Source organism: Anabas testudineus, chromosome 15 (genome assembly GCF_900324465.2).
Source record: "Anabas testudineus chromosome 15, fAnaTes1.2, whole genome shotgun sequence".
In the NCBI taxonomy this organism is placed as follows: domain Eukaryota; kingdom Metazoa; phylum Chordata; class Actinopteri; order Anabantiformes; family Anabantidae; genus Anabas; species Anabas testudineus.
This window is the reverse complement of record NC_046624.1, coordinates 16,281,084-16,299,089: the sequence shown is the minus strand read 5'-3', so window position 1 is coordinate 16,299,089 and position 18,006 is coordinate 16,281,084. Positions and strand designations below refer to the sequence as shown.

General features: G+C 37.7%; 1 long non-coding RNA gene across 2 annotated transcripts in view; it reads right to left on the bottom strand.

Annotated features, from left to right (window-relative positions):
• Nucleotides 1-763: 763 nt before the first annotated feature.
• LOC113158974 overlaps nt 764-18,006 on the bottom strand; it is a 60,977-nt gene continuing 43,734 nt past the window's right edge. For both annotated transcript variants that reach the window (XR_003298593.2, XR_003298592.1), the window contains 2 exons: nt 11,955-12,065; nt 764-1,320 (listed from right to left, as the gene is read on the bottom strand). This is a non-coding gene — a long non-coding RNA (uncharacterized LOC113158974). The remainder of the gene's footprint in view (nt 1,321-11,954; nt 12,066-18,006) is intronic.

Below are 18,006 nucleotides of genomic sequence, written 5' to 3'. Positions count from 1 at the left end.
TTAGTTTACGTGAACTGTTCTGTTGAGGTATATGAAAGTATAACTCATGATATAAACAAACAGTGACATGGACTACAGTGTTTTAATGCTGCATGTTTTTCTTGTTATAATGCTTTAACATTCTTAGTAGTATTAGTTCAGTATTTGCAAAAAAAATAATGCACAACTGGATTTAAATAATCAATCAATCCAAACATTAGCTAATTTTAAAATTATCATTAGCACAATTAGTTTTAGACTGCTGGTCAAACAAAACAAGCTTTCTGAATTTACTCTATTTTGGTATTTAGACAAAATGATACAACTGAGAAATAGTCTCCAGATTAATTAATGATGAAATTTTTAACTGTAGTGAGAATCATTTATGTGCAAAGTGCATTTCATGACCGTCCCTTTTACTGGAAAGGTGCATCATCTACAACACATAGGGAGGAAGAACAAATTCATTCAGTCTTTCAGGTTAGTTGAGGGTTGATGAAATTATTCTATTTGTCAGTTTTTCATATATTTACATATTTAGGAAATCAGATCATTGATGTGCATAATTGCACCTGTAATACACACTCAGGTGTCATATTGTTCAGTTAAGTCAGGACTAAATCCCAGAAATAAATTACTTCATCAGAAATCCAGGTTCAAAATACAGGAAAAATAAACAATTAAAACATTTCTTCCTGTACATGTATAGTAATAAATTAAATAAAACTACAGTATTTTCACATGTTAATCTATCTTAACTCTTTCTGTGCTTTTTCATTTAGAGTCCATGTATGGCTCTGCTGTAAATGAATAATTAAATATTTGCTCAAAAATGTGTTAAAATCCAGAGACATAAACAATACTGTGTGAAAGCTCCACATTGTTCACTGGTTTTCTAGGCTTGTCTCTACATGAATCTTATACTTGTATGTTTTTAGCTGTGGTCACCACCAGCCAGGGTTTCAACAGCATGACTTCACTGGGTGTGGAGATTTTGTTCAAAACAACCCACAAGCAGGAAAGACCATTTGGCAAGCCAAAGAAACCTCAACACCTGGACAATTAACAACCTCCAGCAGGTGTTTTATGCTCATTTAGGGGTAAGGCAACAATAAAGAAAATTACTTACTGCCCATTCAAACCTCTTGAATTTGTTCTTCCTTTCAACATTTGTGCAAATTATTCCCTGAGGCAATGCCGCAGCACTTTTTTTTGCCAAAAAAACAGCAGCTGCTAACCACGACACATAGCACCACCTCTTCTGTCGCTGCCTGCGGTCACCAGCCTCCCCATCTCATGATGATTATGTCATGATCCCAAACTGATTCAGCAACATCTCAGCTGGAACAGAATGAAAGAAAAAGCGTCGTTAAAATGTGGGAAAATAACATGAAAAACATGTCAGTGGAGGAATAAAAATGATAAGTGGTGCTAAGGTGTATGGTATCAGGAAGTGTATTTATAGGCCGACTGAACAAATAATACTGTACATATAGAACATACTGGAAGAACATGCAATGCATCACTATATAAATTTTTACTAGCATTAAAAGAAACCATAAGACAAAACATGAACTATAGTGCTCCTGCACATGTACTGTATTTAAATGAATGGCCTATAACGTAGTAACAAAACTTAAAATTAACAACAATCCAGTGCAATTAATGAGAGGACACTGAGCAATGACCTGCTTGAGGTAATGCTGCGTGGTTGCTGGCACCACTGATGTGTTGGCGTCATAACAAGACCATGGATCAAAATCAGGAGTCTGGAGTGTGTGCACATTTCCAGCTACATGATCATTCGCCTGCTGAGAGTTTCCTCTGTTCAGTTTTAACAGCCTTTGGTAATTTTACCTTGAATGACTAAATGCGTCAGCCAGTGGGGAAATTTTAACTGGAGACAAATCTCTCCGATTTTTTAATATCCTATTTCCCCTGTTGCTTTTATTGTGGTTGATTTTCTTAACCATGTTCCCTGAACATTATTCTTCATTGTGCTTTTACTGAAATTAGCCTGCATGACGACCTGCAGTGAGCTCCTTACAAACATTTTCCCCTCAGAGTCTTCAGTTACAAATGACATTACTGAAGGACAATAACTGATCTGTATGTGTGTCAGCCTCCGTTTCTGGCTGCATGAGCCAAAAACCTTAGTGAAATTCTTCTATCATTCATATTTTCAATACTAGTTGCTGGTCAGAGTGACGGTAGATAATATAAAGAGCAACAGTAGTATTTAAAACTGGATATACCTATGACACCTGTCCCCTCTCTATGACTAAACTAAGGCCAAGTATTAATATATCAGGTGTCCCATCTGAAGTTCCTGAAGGAGACTTTACTATTTACAGAAAAAACACTCTTTCATGCACTTAGCAAACATACAAGTCTAGACAAAATGCAACTTGGCAAACCAAATGTTAGATGTTATTTCTTTAGTACAACACTTAGACAACATCTGTGTGCAACTTCCTGCTTTGCTCTGTGCCCATGTGCTGCTGACACATGGCACAAACACACACTATGAGGATTACAAGGCAGCACTGACGAAAACAAAGAAAACAAAGGAAATGTTGGGCTGACTAAAAATACACACCAAGTCACAATCCAGAAATGATCTTTCCTCTCCTATTAAAGCAGTATTTAAATCTTTTTTAGTCTGGGCACAGAAGTGGGGGTAAGAAACAAGACATTATTTATGCTAATAATAATAATAATAATAATAATAATAATAATGATGATGACTTGTATAAGATAACTTAACTTTATAGCACTTTTCAAAACAAGGTTGCAAAGTGCTGCACATTAAAATAAAACATGCAGTAAAAGGACAGATATCAGTTCAGTATTTGGTATGACGATGCATCTGGCCAAAAGGCAGCAGGTGAATTTTAAGGGCAGCTCTGTTCACTTTCATTTTCTCTAGTATAAGGAACTAAAAATACTATGGAATAATAATAATGATGAATCATAATAATAATAACTTTTATATGTCTAGAGTTGTTGCTCTAGACATATAAAAGTGTGAGAATCAGCTATTTCTGTTCTCCCATCGCTTTGAAAGCACAGACAGGAAGTGTGAGACAGTTTGGAGTCACCTGCACAGATATTGTACAAGTAATTTTGCAGAGCAAATCTTGACATTTCGCAACATCAACAAATCATCTGCACCACATCATTCTGATACAACTAACTGCGAAACACAGAGGTGCACATTTAAATTTTAAGCATCTCACTTTGTTTTTCATTGTGTAAACAACCAAACGTGCACTCAGCCTATTCTGAAACACGGTGCTCATTATCCGAGGCCATTTCTAATAGCAACTATGTTTAAAGGATTCATTGTGGACATATATATGATAGATTCAATATTCCTCAGTTACAACTTACTCCAGAGAATAACACCCCTGTACTGCAGCGCTTTTATTCAGTGTTTTTCATGTTTTCACTTTGGAGCCTTGTTAAATTTACTTTAAAGACTAATAAATAGGTTCACTTTGATTTGACCATGCTTTTAGTCATGATGGACCCCGCCTGCCCAGTCTAAACAGATTAAAGCTAACTATTTTAATTTGAGGCTTGGCTTCAGTGCTAGAAAAAAAGCGCCTTACAGTTTTGGCTACACAACAGACAATAGGACCTCCTCCCCAGAGCTCTGTGCATCACTGGAAAAGATGAAAGCTGTTTTCAGACATTTACGCTTGAGGCTTTTAGCAGATGATATTTTGGAAAGCTTACACTGACAGCAGTGGAGGACAACACAAGTGAGACTTTTTTTTTTAACTGTGAGCACACATTTTTTGTTTGTACTAATCTGCTCGTGGAATATCCCCCCTCATGTGTGGCGTTTATTTTACTAAACATATAAACACATTTTATTTTAAACTGTCTTTCTAATATATGACATACATATAATGGTGACCACATGCATGTAATCCTATTTTAAAAAAAAGCCGTTGTGACTTGAAACTAAATGGAAGTTAATGACGTGTAGTGTGTGTACAGCAGAGGGCTATAAAGTACACAAATGCAATACTCAAGTAAAAGTGCAAGTACATGCTCAGAAAAATACTTAGCCTTTAATTTTTCTACTCAAGTAAAAGTATGCTCTAAATTTTACTTTGAGTACAAAAGTAAAAGGAACAAGTTCAAGTTTAGTCCAGATTTGTTTGACACTTTCTAAAATTGTGTTGTTACCTATAAACTGTGGAACAAAAACAGCAGCCTTATTTAGTGACAGGAGGTTAATCTAGAGATTCCCTGATTTGTAGTGGAGTAAAAGTAACATAAAATGGAAATACTCCAGTAAAGTACAGTACAAGTACCTCAAAACTCTATTTATTATTATTTCTGTAATTTCCAATGAAAGTAAACGGCACCAACAAGGTTATAAAACAACGTGTGAACACCAGAGCTTCATCAGCTTTAACCTGAACTGTCTAATGCAACATGGCTCCACATGGTGGGGAAGTGCTTGAACAAGAAACCAGATTGTTAAAAAAAAAAAAAAAAAGGCGACAAAGGGCACAAGAGTATTGCATCAGACCGTGTGAAGGACATTACATAAAGGCACAAAACTGCAAGATTAAACTGAATCCTGATAAAAACTGTCCATCCAGTACATTCTCAGACCAAAATGGGGTCCTGTAGGCACTTTCTATTGCAGTCAGGTACAGTGCACCAAGTTTCTAAAGTGGTATTTTGATAAATCAGCTGATTTTCTGATCTAATGTCTGATGCAACTCCAAGTGTCCAAGAAATTCCTAAAATCGAGTTTCTATGTTGAGTTTTACTCATTACGACTGTAAAAGACAACTAAAATCCCCAAACACAATCAATCAATAACACACAAACATATAGTCAGGCCTGTTTATCAAGACAAGTCCTTCTAGTCATCTATTCACTGTCACGTTCTTCTCCTGAGGGCGAATGCTGTTTAAAAGTACCAATACAGTAGGTGTGATTAAAGTAAATGCAAAAAGATAAATTACCCCGTTGCATTTATAACTCCGCTTCTCTCCTGACGCTGCAGCCATTATACTGACTGCAGGCCAAGCAGGAATTTCTCAGCTTTGGTGACGCTGTTAATCATTCTGTTAAAAGCTGAGGAGACAAATTAGACAGATGCCCTTTTTAAGTGGAGTACGACTACTGCCACGACTGATATTTACCAAATATAGGCCCCGAATCTCAAATTGTTCAGCAGAGGAACACCTACCGCAATACATAATAGACCTGTAACCACAGTCGGCTTCTCCTGAAAAGTAAACAGATGTTTAAAGTATGACTCTTTTTACAAGCCAGCCAAGAAAAATGGGATTAAACAGGGGAACCCATTCACTCCAGTGATTTTTTTTTTCTCCTTCAGACAAAGACATACAACTGTGATGAATAATTTACTGAAGGGACAGGACCAGATTAACCAGTCTGATAAATGACGTGGTGCTTTGTCTTCTCTGTCTGATTAATTGGATCTGCATTTAGCTCTCTCGAGGCAGCTTCAAACACTAGAGAACGTCTGGTGAAATGAGAGTGACGGGACGCTACAGAGGAAAACTACTCGTTATTTTAATTTGGGAGCACTCACAATATTCCAAGATAATTTTTTACAAGTTTTTAAAAAGATATGTACTCACTGTATTTGTGTAGTACAGATGGTTTCTAACCAAACTGCAACTACAACTACACAAACCAGTAATGAGTAGGAATAGTAGAACATTAAGCATTATTAGTGTATGGCCTCTATATTACAAGTCAAATTAGTGTTTTGTAATCCATAGATTTTCATGTTAACCATAGATAAACATTTCTAGTTGACCGCCCTGACTCCAAATAATATCTGCAACTGAAAACATCTACCTAACTGGCTGCACATGAGTGGCGAGTGTTAAGTGTGAATACAAATTGCATTTGGTTAAGGATCAGGGGTTACATCATGGGACTTCTCCACAAGATAAATCAGCCCATTCATTATTGGTGAAAGGAGATTTACCAGTTTGATGGATGAGTAGATGTTTTGTCTTGTCATGCCATTTGATAAATTGGCACTGCATCAGTGTTAAGCAGGTTTAAGAGTGTTTTACACCAGCTGTATGTATTGGCTGGAGAACAGAGGCGAAGGCGAGAGTCTTGTGCAGCAGATCAGTCATCCACCTGACAATCCTCTTTCACAGAGTAGCTGTCTGATTCATCTAACTGGTAAATATTAATATTACTGTTGTTGTAAAAGCCAAATATTAGTTTGTGCTTTATCTATTACACATGCTTTAGTAATAGGAGGTGTATCTATGTAAAGCACTATAATTACAAAAGACTTAATTATTCTGAACCTTAACTAGTTGTTTTAATTAGGTTAAAACAAAGAAATTAAGATTTCAATCACTTAATACAGTCTTACAATATATCCCAAATTAATGTCTTGATATTGGATTTTATAAATATCTGTGCTGACTCCACAGATGCAAAAGCAAATGGGAGTTATCCCGATTATAGGAAGTAAAACCTGAAAGCATTAAAAGCCTTCTCGTTAAAATTTCAAAAGAAAAGTAAAAATTTTCAAAGTAAAACGTTGTGCTCATTTATATCTGACTCATTCAGTCTTTGTGATTAAAAGAAGATAAATAAAAATAAAAAGCCACCTACAACAGCACAGAGAGTGATGTGTGTTTCATTATGCCGACAAGATTCAGGAAATAAAATGTTACTACGAGATACACAAGGCAATATTTATCAAATATATTTACTCTGTACTGTTATTAATGTTAAAGTATATCTGCTGCATCATCCTGTTTCTCCTAGTTGTGCTTATGTTTATATTTTATTTACTTACTGTACATCATATCTGACTCGTGTCTATGTAGTGAAACAATTACTTTAGTTATGACTTTCTCACTTTTTTCTCACATGATTCACATTTTCTTTGACCATGTTCATGTTTTTTTAATACAATACTCACATGCCCATAGAATTATTGGTCGCTGACATGGATTATGAGAAGATGGGCCCCTGGGCACAGACTCACAGACTCACAACCACATTGTTTGTAATCTTTTTGTTTCTCCCTGTGGTTGCTCTGCTTCTCTTTGAGGTAGTTTTGCATCTGTGTGTGGCCAGTTTGAGTCATTTCACTGAGCTCTGTGACTTGGCATCCTATGACAGAGGCACAGGATGCCCAGTAGGACTGTTTAGTAAATCTATCCATGGTCACTGTAATAATTCCTGCTGTCCACAGTGACAATGAAGAGATCTCTTTTTGAGACTTGAAGTGTCAGTGACGGTTTCAGCAACACCTCCGACAGCCTCTACTTACTGTACTACAGTATGTAATATATAATATAAAAACCTCTTACATATTAACACTGTTTATCGATTTTAACTATTTAATAACTAAATATACTTAAAATTCATAAGTTGATGAAATTCATTCAAAAGTAGTTAAAATGCATCTTGCTATATTACTGCCTTCTTTTCTGAATGTCTAATGTGCATCCTCGTGATGCTTGGAAACATTTAAAATTTCAGAATTGAGTACTTTTGTGTTTTTGTGTGTTCACAAAGTTTGCTCTATTTCACTGAAACACAACGATCTGATAACTTCTTCACTTCTAGCAATTCACAGAATTTTCCTTTGTTAGAAACCTTCTATGCCTACCACTTCCTGCTTAATGACTGTATGTACAGTACATGTCTGTGATTACCGTCTTGAGATTCTTGTTTTGAGGTTAATAACGTCTGCTTGAGAAAAATCACTTCAGAGTAAGTGATTTCCTTTCCACTGGACTCTTATTTAATCGGCTCTTTCTTTTACATTTCACGGGAGAAGGAACTCATTTGCTGACTGGGGAGACTGATGTGGAGATAAAATGTCAGCGACCAGAACAGGAGAGGTGGAACAATCACCACACACAGCTGTTGAAACAAGTCAAAGAATAAAAGCTGTTTTACACAAGATTTTTAAAAGGCAAATTTGACATCTGCTGCGTTTGTGCTTGATCTCTCTGTGTGTTTGACCAAGAGGCCTCATCAGGACTGAGCACAGGAAGGACTGGAAACAGACATGCTACACTTTCCATGCAGTGAACACACGGATGCACCCAGGCTCTAACCCACCCACAGTGAAGAGAGTAAGTTATTTAATTATGCTGCTGTCTGCATTCAATATGTTTTTGGTTCTAAATTAGAGTATTGACCAACCCCTGGAGACTGTGTTCTGCAAACTCTGAGAAAAAAAGCCTGCTCTCCAAAGCCCCTAGATCAACTGTGTTCTTACTGTGGAGATGGGTCCAAGCAGAACAACTAGCGTAGCTACAACCTTCCCCCTGTGACCCCCAACAGGAAAAGCATTTAGGATTATAGATGCATGGATAAACAACCTTCCATGAACCCCAATTATCAAGTTACTCTTCATTTAGATTTCATAAATGAGTCTTTATTCAAAGTCTTCTTACTTAAATAAATAGTGCAACATTTGGGGAAATGTGCTTATTTGGTTTCTTAGGCTAGGACTAAAATTGGATGCAACTCTTGTTTGCACAGATGATATGTAGCAGGAGTCGGCAGCTGGTTGAGCCAACTTAGCATGAGGTAATCATCTCTGTCCACAAACACCTGTAAAGGGGTATTAATCTGAACAAAATGCTAAAAGCTCCCGGCTAATATGATCATTTCCAGTCATGCTAAGTTGTCCAGCCCTAGTTTCAGCTGCATAACTGTATAGATATCAGAGCAGCATCAACATGTTCAATCTTATCTAGTCACAAAATGTTTACTGTAACTATTTTTTATTCACAACTCCACCTTTGCACTGGGGCCTATCACAAGCCAGTAGAACACCAGAAATCTTAGTACACATCATGCAAAATCTAAACTATTTCATATGTCTCAAAGTAGAATCCTGTTTTTAAAAAAGTTAGGATGTAATGAAAAAAAATAAATAAGCAACAAGCTTCAAAAAAGAAGTTGCTTTAGGGTCATGTTTACCACAGAGTTGCATCACATCATCTGTTGCAATTACTTTTTTTCCTCTCTCTCATTCTTGCTTGATATAGGATTTCACCTGCTCAACAGTTCGGGGAGTCCTTTGTTGTATTCTCTGATACATGTGTCAAATGTTTTCAGTGCGTGCTCCTTAAAAACGTAATATTTTGGCATTTTTGCATTGATCATATTCTTAAGATGTTGGTTGTTGGAAGTGTTCCTGAGCCACTGCAGTAATTTCTACTACTACCTATGCCGACCCTTTTGAAATATGTTGCTGGGATCAAATTCACCTTTGATATATTGTTTTTTGTACTATTTTCAATCCAACCTAAGTTTAATTATTTGTCTTGTGTTTTTATTTACATTCTACACAGCATCATTTAAAATCATTACTGTAGCTGATCTCAATTTTACCACATTATTGTAATCTTATTGAAACCTTATTTGTTTTCACAGCAGTTTAAACTTCTGACCATGTAAAAGTCTTTCTACGACGCACTTTGCATGAACTCAAGGTCAACGTAAACACAAAGTTTATTAAGTTTTCTTAAGTCAGTTTTTTGGAGAAGAAGAATTCTAACATCTGCTTGCAGTAATTGATCACATTCAGTGGCTTTGCGCCCATGCCTGCAGTAACACCATGACTGCCAACAGTCCAAGTACAGCAAACATGAAATTAAAATGTACTAATAATCCTCTTGCTTTTGACATGTTGTTCTTGCAAGTGCTCCAACGAGCCGACACAGGCCGCTGTAGTCAAATCACAAACTTAAATAACAGAGGTGTAAACATGTTGTTACTGGTCAGTTACATCAGATTAGTTCAGATAGGCTACTGTGATAACACTGAACTCCAGCTGAGGCAATAATCAGTTATATAATCAGTGTGAGGTCTATGGGAGTCCTAAAACCACTATTTTTTCACCTTTATTCTACAAACAGCACCACTGTGCAGCACATCTGGCTTCACTAAACACTATAAACATTTAACCTTGCATTGTCACTCCCCTCTTATCTGTAGTTTGTATAACTGCATGGTCAGCAGCCATCTAGTTCTTGGCTCATAGCATCATCACTGTTGCCAGGCAGCCTCTCTCTCCCTTTCTGAGTATAAAGCAGCTGAAAACCCATTTGCACACATACATTTCAGTGTGTGAGCTTTTGGAAGTTGCCAGGGGCCCTATAACATTGATCATTAAGACACTGTGATGAATGGATGGACTCCACTTTAGCTAATTAACGTGGGCCACTTCAGCACTCACTGTCAGCCGGTGTGAGAGAGTCAAACAAACAGCAGGCGAGGGACGAGAGAGGGAGAGGAAAGAGGGAGCGAAGACGAAGGCAGTCATAACATAAGATTGTGGGTCTGCAGGTAGTTGTAAAGACATACATGTTATTTAGTTTAAATTATTTTGTCTACATCTTTTGTAGACCTTACATAATAGGCATTTAAAAACCAAGGTTGCAGGGCGTCCCCAAACTATCAAAATAGCTCACAGGTGCTGCCATCACTACATTTAGCTGCTTTAGTGGTACAGGCAGTGTCACATGACTTTTCTCTTGGTGTTTTCATTTTCCATTAAGAGTCAAAATAAACCAACAAACAAATTCTAACGGTCTGGTGCCAATTTGTAGAGATATCTCACTAAGACAAGGAGCGGGGAAAACAGACACTGAGTAACTAAAGTCATCACTGTATTAATAGGTGATAAACTTTTGATGAGACACACACACACACACACACACATATACACCAGGAAGCTGTCAACAGTCCTATTTCACACAGACAGACACAAAGTGAAGTCTAAAGCTAAGTAGACACTGCTGTTTAAGCTTGATTTAAACCCTGAAGTGGGTGCTCCTGAGGGATTTTTAAATGTGGATGATGTTTTTTAACTGGAGGTCAGATTAACTGCCTTAAAGGGCAGCAATATGGGTATCAAATAAAAGAAATGAATTGTCAATTCATTGTCTTGCAGTTCTACTGTCCAATTTCCCTTTCATAAAATGAAAGACCATAATTGTCTTGCAGTTTATGAAAGAAAGTCATTGTCAATGAATTGCTAGACAATGAATTTCTTCAACAAACTGCAAGACAATTCTCTGTTTTTGTTAGCGTTGTTGAACATCTGGTTGTTCTGTTTGAATAAATGTGTTCTTACAATTGATTAAAACACTGCAGGTAGCTTGTGGTTCATTGATTCAATATTTGCTAGGTGTAAAGAATGCAGATTATTAGCTTAAAGATGTTCACTTGACATCTGAGATCAGATGATAAAACCTGGGCAGGAACAATAACTCATGCTGTGATTCTACTCACTGAGCAACAAAACACAGGCCTTTTGTTTTTCCAGTGAAGCATTGTGGTTATATTGGTGTTAGGTTTGCACTGTTTTGCTGATAAGATACATTCATAGGGCAACTTCTAAAGCAACAGTCATGTAGTTAGGGTTTGGTGTGTTGCTCAAAGGCATGCAGACAGGGACACACACACACACACACACACAGATCATTGCCCTGCTGTAACCTTCATATGGAAACTGACAGGCTGTGTGAGGGGATTTTTGCAATGCCCTAACAAACATTTACAACATAGATTCTATAGATTTGATGATGATGATGATCAGTTCACACATACAGTATAGCAGTGTTATGCTGCTGTGTTATATTTACCCTAAAAAAACAAAAAACAAACGTGGGTTGGACAATTCTCACTGAGAGCTGGAAATGAGCAGGCAACAGCAGCGATAGGGTTATATGATGTAAACTTGTAAACCACATGCTAAGGGGCTCCCCATGTTTTGAGTGTTTGGAAACTTTTATATAGGCTTCCATTACTGCACAGAATAGTACCTTTACCTGAATACAGCTCCTACACATGCTACAATCAAAACAAATAGTGAGGGGTCAGGTCAGATAGGAATGTTTGATACTGTCAACAATGACACCGATGAGGCTGCCAGTACAGTAGGTTATAAGTGTGTATACTCCTACCAGATGAGCTTTTCTGAGGTGGTTTCCCCACCGCCTGTCAGGATGCATGAATGTGGTGGAAACCAGCCTCATAGTCCTGTGGTAAAACTTTCTCAATCCTGTGCCTTAGCCCTGCAAAAGAAGAAAAAAAAATCCCCATTATAACAAGTCACCAAGAATTGAGTCCTAAAAAAACATTATTCAAAACAAGCAGGTAAACTTTTCAAATACTCCATCATTAGTATGTCAGATACTGTGGGAATGATGGCTGAAAAGTAACTGAAAGGGTCATTTAGCAAGTTCAAGCATCTGATTTTTCCTTAATTATAGTGGTAATTACTTCTTAATTGAGAGGAAACTGAAAAGAGAGTTGAGGACTAAGAGCTTCCTTTTAGTGCATTGACTTGTTGTGCTGAGTTTAAATCACAATCTGATTTGATGGTGACCACCTGACTTCTGAACCGAGACTACAGAATCTGAAGATTCAACGATAAACGTCTAAAGAAGGCATGATGGTGTGCACAGTCTTGTATATACTTTGGAAAGTTTGAGCCTGTTTCATACTTGTTTGCAAATCGTTTGCAGTTAATCCAGTTGTTTTACGTTTTCAGTCACCGATATAAAAAAAATGTTTGATTTGTAGTACTGTATGTTATTCTTATTTTAGAATTACTGCACAATTTAAATGTCAAAAACTACAGATAAGGCTTCAAATAAAACATTTCCCCAATTCTCTGATGTTGTCATTTGCTTTGGCACAATACATTATCACACTCCTTCAGCTGAGTCATAAACATCTCTATGAATGGTGCAAAGTTTGTGTGGAGGTATACATTCGCATGCGTGCATACACACACACTCACACACACACTCACACACACACACACTGCACACTTATTCAGAAATACCCGTTTCCGTGCGGAAATAGCTGTATGCAGTTTTCAAGCTAGTACACACCAGTTTTATCTCTGAGACCAGTGCTGAACTGGTGTAACATATATAATGGTTCCCACAAAAACTGAATTGAGACAACTTCCATTGCCGCACAAAATTTTCTAATGTGAAAATACCAGGATGCCCTCATTTCTGGAATCACTCGTCTCTCATGTGTTAACCACTGAAAGACGCTGGATGACTACATCGCGTTTCATACCTAAATTTAAACGAAAACATAAATACGAAGACGTACATCTATACGTTTTCTACGCCATCACCGTCATGAATTAGAACAGAAAACTAAAGCTAACTCACCATCTGTGTGTTCGTGTACTGTTTAACCCATGATGCAATGTCTGAAAAGCCTTCCCACACAAACACACACACACACACCAGGTAGATGCAAAGAGGCCTCTGTGTGGGCAAGATTTTGACTGAACCTAAAACCTGTTTGTCTGACACTCACACACACAGAAGTTGAAACGAGATCTCATGTGGGTGGTCAAACTTCTTATCTTTCTTCTGTCTTCTCTTTCACTTTTAAAGGATATTTATTCAATTTCATCTGGGTTACTTACATCGTATTTGTTTAGCTTTTTTGTGCTGCTGCAGTGTCACAATCACAATCAATGATTTATAATAAATATGAAACATCAACACTACTACTCAACAAAAAAGCTGCACCACTGCATAAGTTCACACCACAAATCTTAATGTCATATATATTATGCTTGTTTAGTTTGATATTTCTACAATGTGTTTGTAATGCTGAGGAAATATGCAATATAACGTCTGACATTTGCAAGTACAAATAACTTTTTTCCCCACTGCAGCCGTCCTCTTTGTTCAAGTCTGCACCTGGAAAAACAAAGTTAGGGATTAAATGGGGCTGAGATGAGTTTTCTTCTTTCTTTCTTTACCATCATGTGCTTCTAACTCACTCCCTCTGTTTCTGCCTCCTACACTGTTGCAGACACTCAGGCAATAAAACTACAACTCTGCCACAGTCACTGTCTGCATCAACCCATATGATACATCAGTTATTCTAATGAAATCCAACACAACATGATCTTATCCGACGTTAGACATAACAAAATAACAATCCAAGTCACACTTTACAGTTAAATACATTAAATCATTCTAAAGCTTATACACAAGGTGTGTTGCTACAGTCCTGCATGATTCAGGGTGACTTGTGAAGTTTGTACAGTAGCAAAACAATAGCAGTAGAGAGAACTGAACTGTTATAACTACAGTGTCCAGTGACTTTAACACTAGCAAATACCACATACTGTAGCAGACAAACTGCCAAATCTGTATCATTACTATGCCGGTGGAGTAGTGGTTAGCACTATCACCTCACAGCAAGAAAGACCCAGGCTTGAATCCACGGGTCACACTCTAAATTTCTCATAGGTGTGAATTTGAATGTTTGTCTCTATGTGTCAGCCCTTTGATAGGCTGGCGACCTGTCCAGGCTGTACCCCGCTTCTCAACCGACGAAAGCCGGAATTGGCTTCGGCACTAAAGGGGATAAGTGGTAGGATAATGGATGCATTGAATGTGTGAACCCACTCTTACTGTCAATCTGTCCCAAAGGTCACCTGTGGTACTGCAACAAAGCCTTGTTAGTAACGTCCACCTTGTAAAGTGCCCTGAGATGACTTCTGTTGTGATTTAGCGCTATATAAATAAAACTTAGTTTATTGAATTCCACAGTATTAAAGAGATGTAATCTGATGGACTGATGACTTGTGTATCTGTGTTGGTCGAGATCATTGGAAGAAAGTGACAAAATCACATAACTATTGTTTGCTGTGAGCATGAATCCATGGTGGAACAGAGCTGTAGTAAAGATGAATAAATGCAAATAGCATAAGAAACGTTATTTGATACTTATCTGCAAACTATGTTTTAAAAAAGCAAATGAAACGTAGCTTTTAAGCAGAACTGTCCATTAACTCCTATTACTCGATTAAACGTACCGAGTAACTTTCCACCACCGTGCCAATTGTTTCTAGTTTTTCATAAGACAGATTATTTGCATAACAGTTAAATGATAAGAGTGTTATTTCTGGTTTGACCTGGTTTAATCATATTTAAGAAAACTTTGGTTTCATTTGGGAAAATTCAGTTAAGCCTATCAGTCAGACGATCAAAGGCATCTACAGAGGTCCTGCATCCTACACATATTAACGTTGCATTCAAAGGTAACACAGATGTGTTTTTCCAAATGAGCCACGTGCTGAAGAGGACACATCCTTTTAGACAGTTAACTGAGACTTTCAGCAAGCAGAAGCCTCCAGTAAAAATAGCACGTTGGCTGGTAAACAAAGCGGCTTCAAAAAGGAAGTGAGAGGTTTAATATCAGTGAGTTGCTTAGGCGGCTGAGCACAGGGAAAATCCAGAGTCAGTATGTTTCAATTCTCAGTACACAGCCTGGCGTAGCATATTTACATTTAGTCGAGGTTCTATGCAGGTCACTTGCAATGTCTACAGTGGCACGGTGATTCCAAGAACAAACGCAGCATGGAGACAACAGCGCGCAATGATGGGCCACAGTGACTAAGCCCAAGATCTCACTGATATTCCTGGGAATCTGAACACTGTTGCAAACAAAATCACATCAGAGCCTCCTATCCATCTACTCCTAATGTCTTTGTTTACACCTTGACTCCCTGCCTGTGGATGTGCTGCCAACATTGTTATCTTGACTAAACTTTGGACTCCCAGTTACGTCAACAGAAGTGAGAATTAAACTAGCTCACAGACAAAACATTATATTATCTGTTTCAACAAGTCGTTAAATTAAATTGTTCCTACATGACCTCCAGAACCACAGAGCACTTATCTGCAGGACGAAATGATTTGCCAAAACCAGAACTGTTACAAATGACCATTAAAATGAATTAGTTAATGTTTGGTTCATTACAAATAATAATTAGGGTAAATTATTCCTCATGGTTACAGTAATAAACAGTGTTATGGTTACAAAACCCAAGTTTGTGACAATTCATCCACCTCATAGAAATGTCAGCTGGTTTCCGCCATTGCTCCCATCATTAATACACTTCTAGAGGGCTTTGTCACTGGAGCACTTATGAATGCGTACTTCTGAGTGAACGTGGCTGAAATTTACTTTGAATCATCACCAAGTATTTATACCTTCAAAAGGTCAGGAGGTGTTTGGGGTGCGTAGGCGGCACAGCAAAGCAGGACTTTCCCAACGAAGACAAGAGAGTCCAGAATAAGACGATATACTATTAGATGTTATCGATATGAATAACTTGGCTAAACATAACCCACTCGCGTTTGTGCCCATTCACAAACAAACTGATTGCACAGTTGTCCAGCAGTTTTGGCCATTTAGAAGTGTTTGGTGTTACACCAGCTGCCATTTTAGTGCCACTGTACGAGACGCCAGGCGCCAAAAAAAAAAGGGATGCAATTGCTAGCAGATGGCTAGCACTAATGGTGTTATGCACGAATGCACCATAAAAGCATAATTCATTCAATAACCAAAGTTTTCCAATGAACAATGAACTGGACATATTTGTGTCATAAATATGTGGGGGGAACATAAGTGGCAGGGGCTTTGTTTACTCATACACTGTGTGTGTGTGTGTGTGTGTGTGTGTGTGTGTGTGTGTGAGGCCCTCAGGTGCCATACAAAGTGTTGGTTCGTTGTGTTTCGGATGTGCTCAGTGCCTCTTCAGCCTTACATGACTATGAAATATCATTAGTTCACTTTAACCTGTGTGAGTTCAACTTTGAACGAGTGCTTGTGAAGAGTGGACATGCACAACGCTAAGCAGTAAGATTTACGATAGTCCTGCTAAAAAGGTCGCTGTTCTGAAATACGCAGCAGCTACTGAGTAAATGTCCTGCTGTCGCTGTGCATGTTTTTCCTCGTTAAAGCACTTGTGTCTATTTATAACATTTAGCTGAATAATAGACTAGGTTATGAGACGTTGACGATTAAATATTGTTCTAGAAGAAACTTAAGAAACTGCTTAATGGGACCCAGTTGATGCAATTTTTGTGCATTGTATTCACACACGTAATCTGCCACAAAGGAACAGCTGCTGTCCTTGTCAGATGTCACAACAAGCTAAGTCGATGCAGATGGAAATAAAAGACAGAGAGAGTCCTTCCCAACACACTGTCAACACTACTTGTATAATCCACAATTTGTGTATTTACACATGTATTAAGGCATGGCACATCAAACATGAAATGCATGTTTGCTGTAAGATGATGTTGAATTTCTACCAACATAGTTATAAGAAAAAAATATTCAATGGACATTCCAACATGCTCAATGTACAATTTTTACATGTCTTAGCTTTTTACAATCCTGTGATACAGGAGGAAGTTGGTAAACTAACAGGATTTGTTGAGCTCCACAGACACAGACAAACAATCCCTTATGGATAATATCCCTTATGGAATCTTTCATTCACCTTTTCTGTTTAGCTGACTTCTTTCTGAAACTACAGACACCAGCATAGAAAAACAGATGACATAAACAAACACTGTGGATTGGAACAAACGTTCTGAAGTCAACAAGATAACTGCAAAATGTAATATTTGAGAGAGAGCGTGCTGACAACAAAGTACGTTTCAAAATGACTCTGAAGTCCACCATGTTAAAGCAGGAACTTGCATTAATTTTGATAATCGCTACAGCTGACAGTAGTAGTTTCTATTAGATTTTCTGATAATTGGACACTAGATCACAGTGCAAGTGACCAGTTGTGTTGCTTAAGACAAGGGCTCCTTCACATTAATGGATGGTATATGTTACACAACTGTATAAGTTTGTTTAGGTACACAGAGAGCAAAGGTTTTACCATTAAATGACAAAGATAACAAGCCAACACACCTCACTTTACAACAACATTAACGCTAACATTATCCTAACCTGAGGTTAACTCATACATGTTATCTGCAACCCTGATTTGATGAGTGTTATATGAAGGTGGACATGGACAACGTAACTTTTTCCTCTTAATGTAGTTTGGATGCAGTTTTCCTACATGTATTACTATAACTCTGTGCACAGCTGTGTGCTCATCTATCCACCAGGTTCTCTAATAGTGAGCCTAATCCAAGGGGAGGCGACACTGTAAAACAG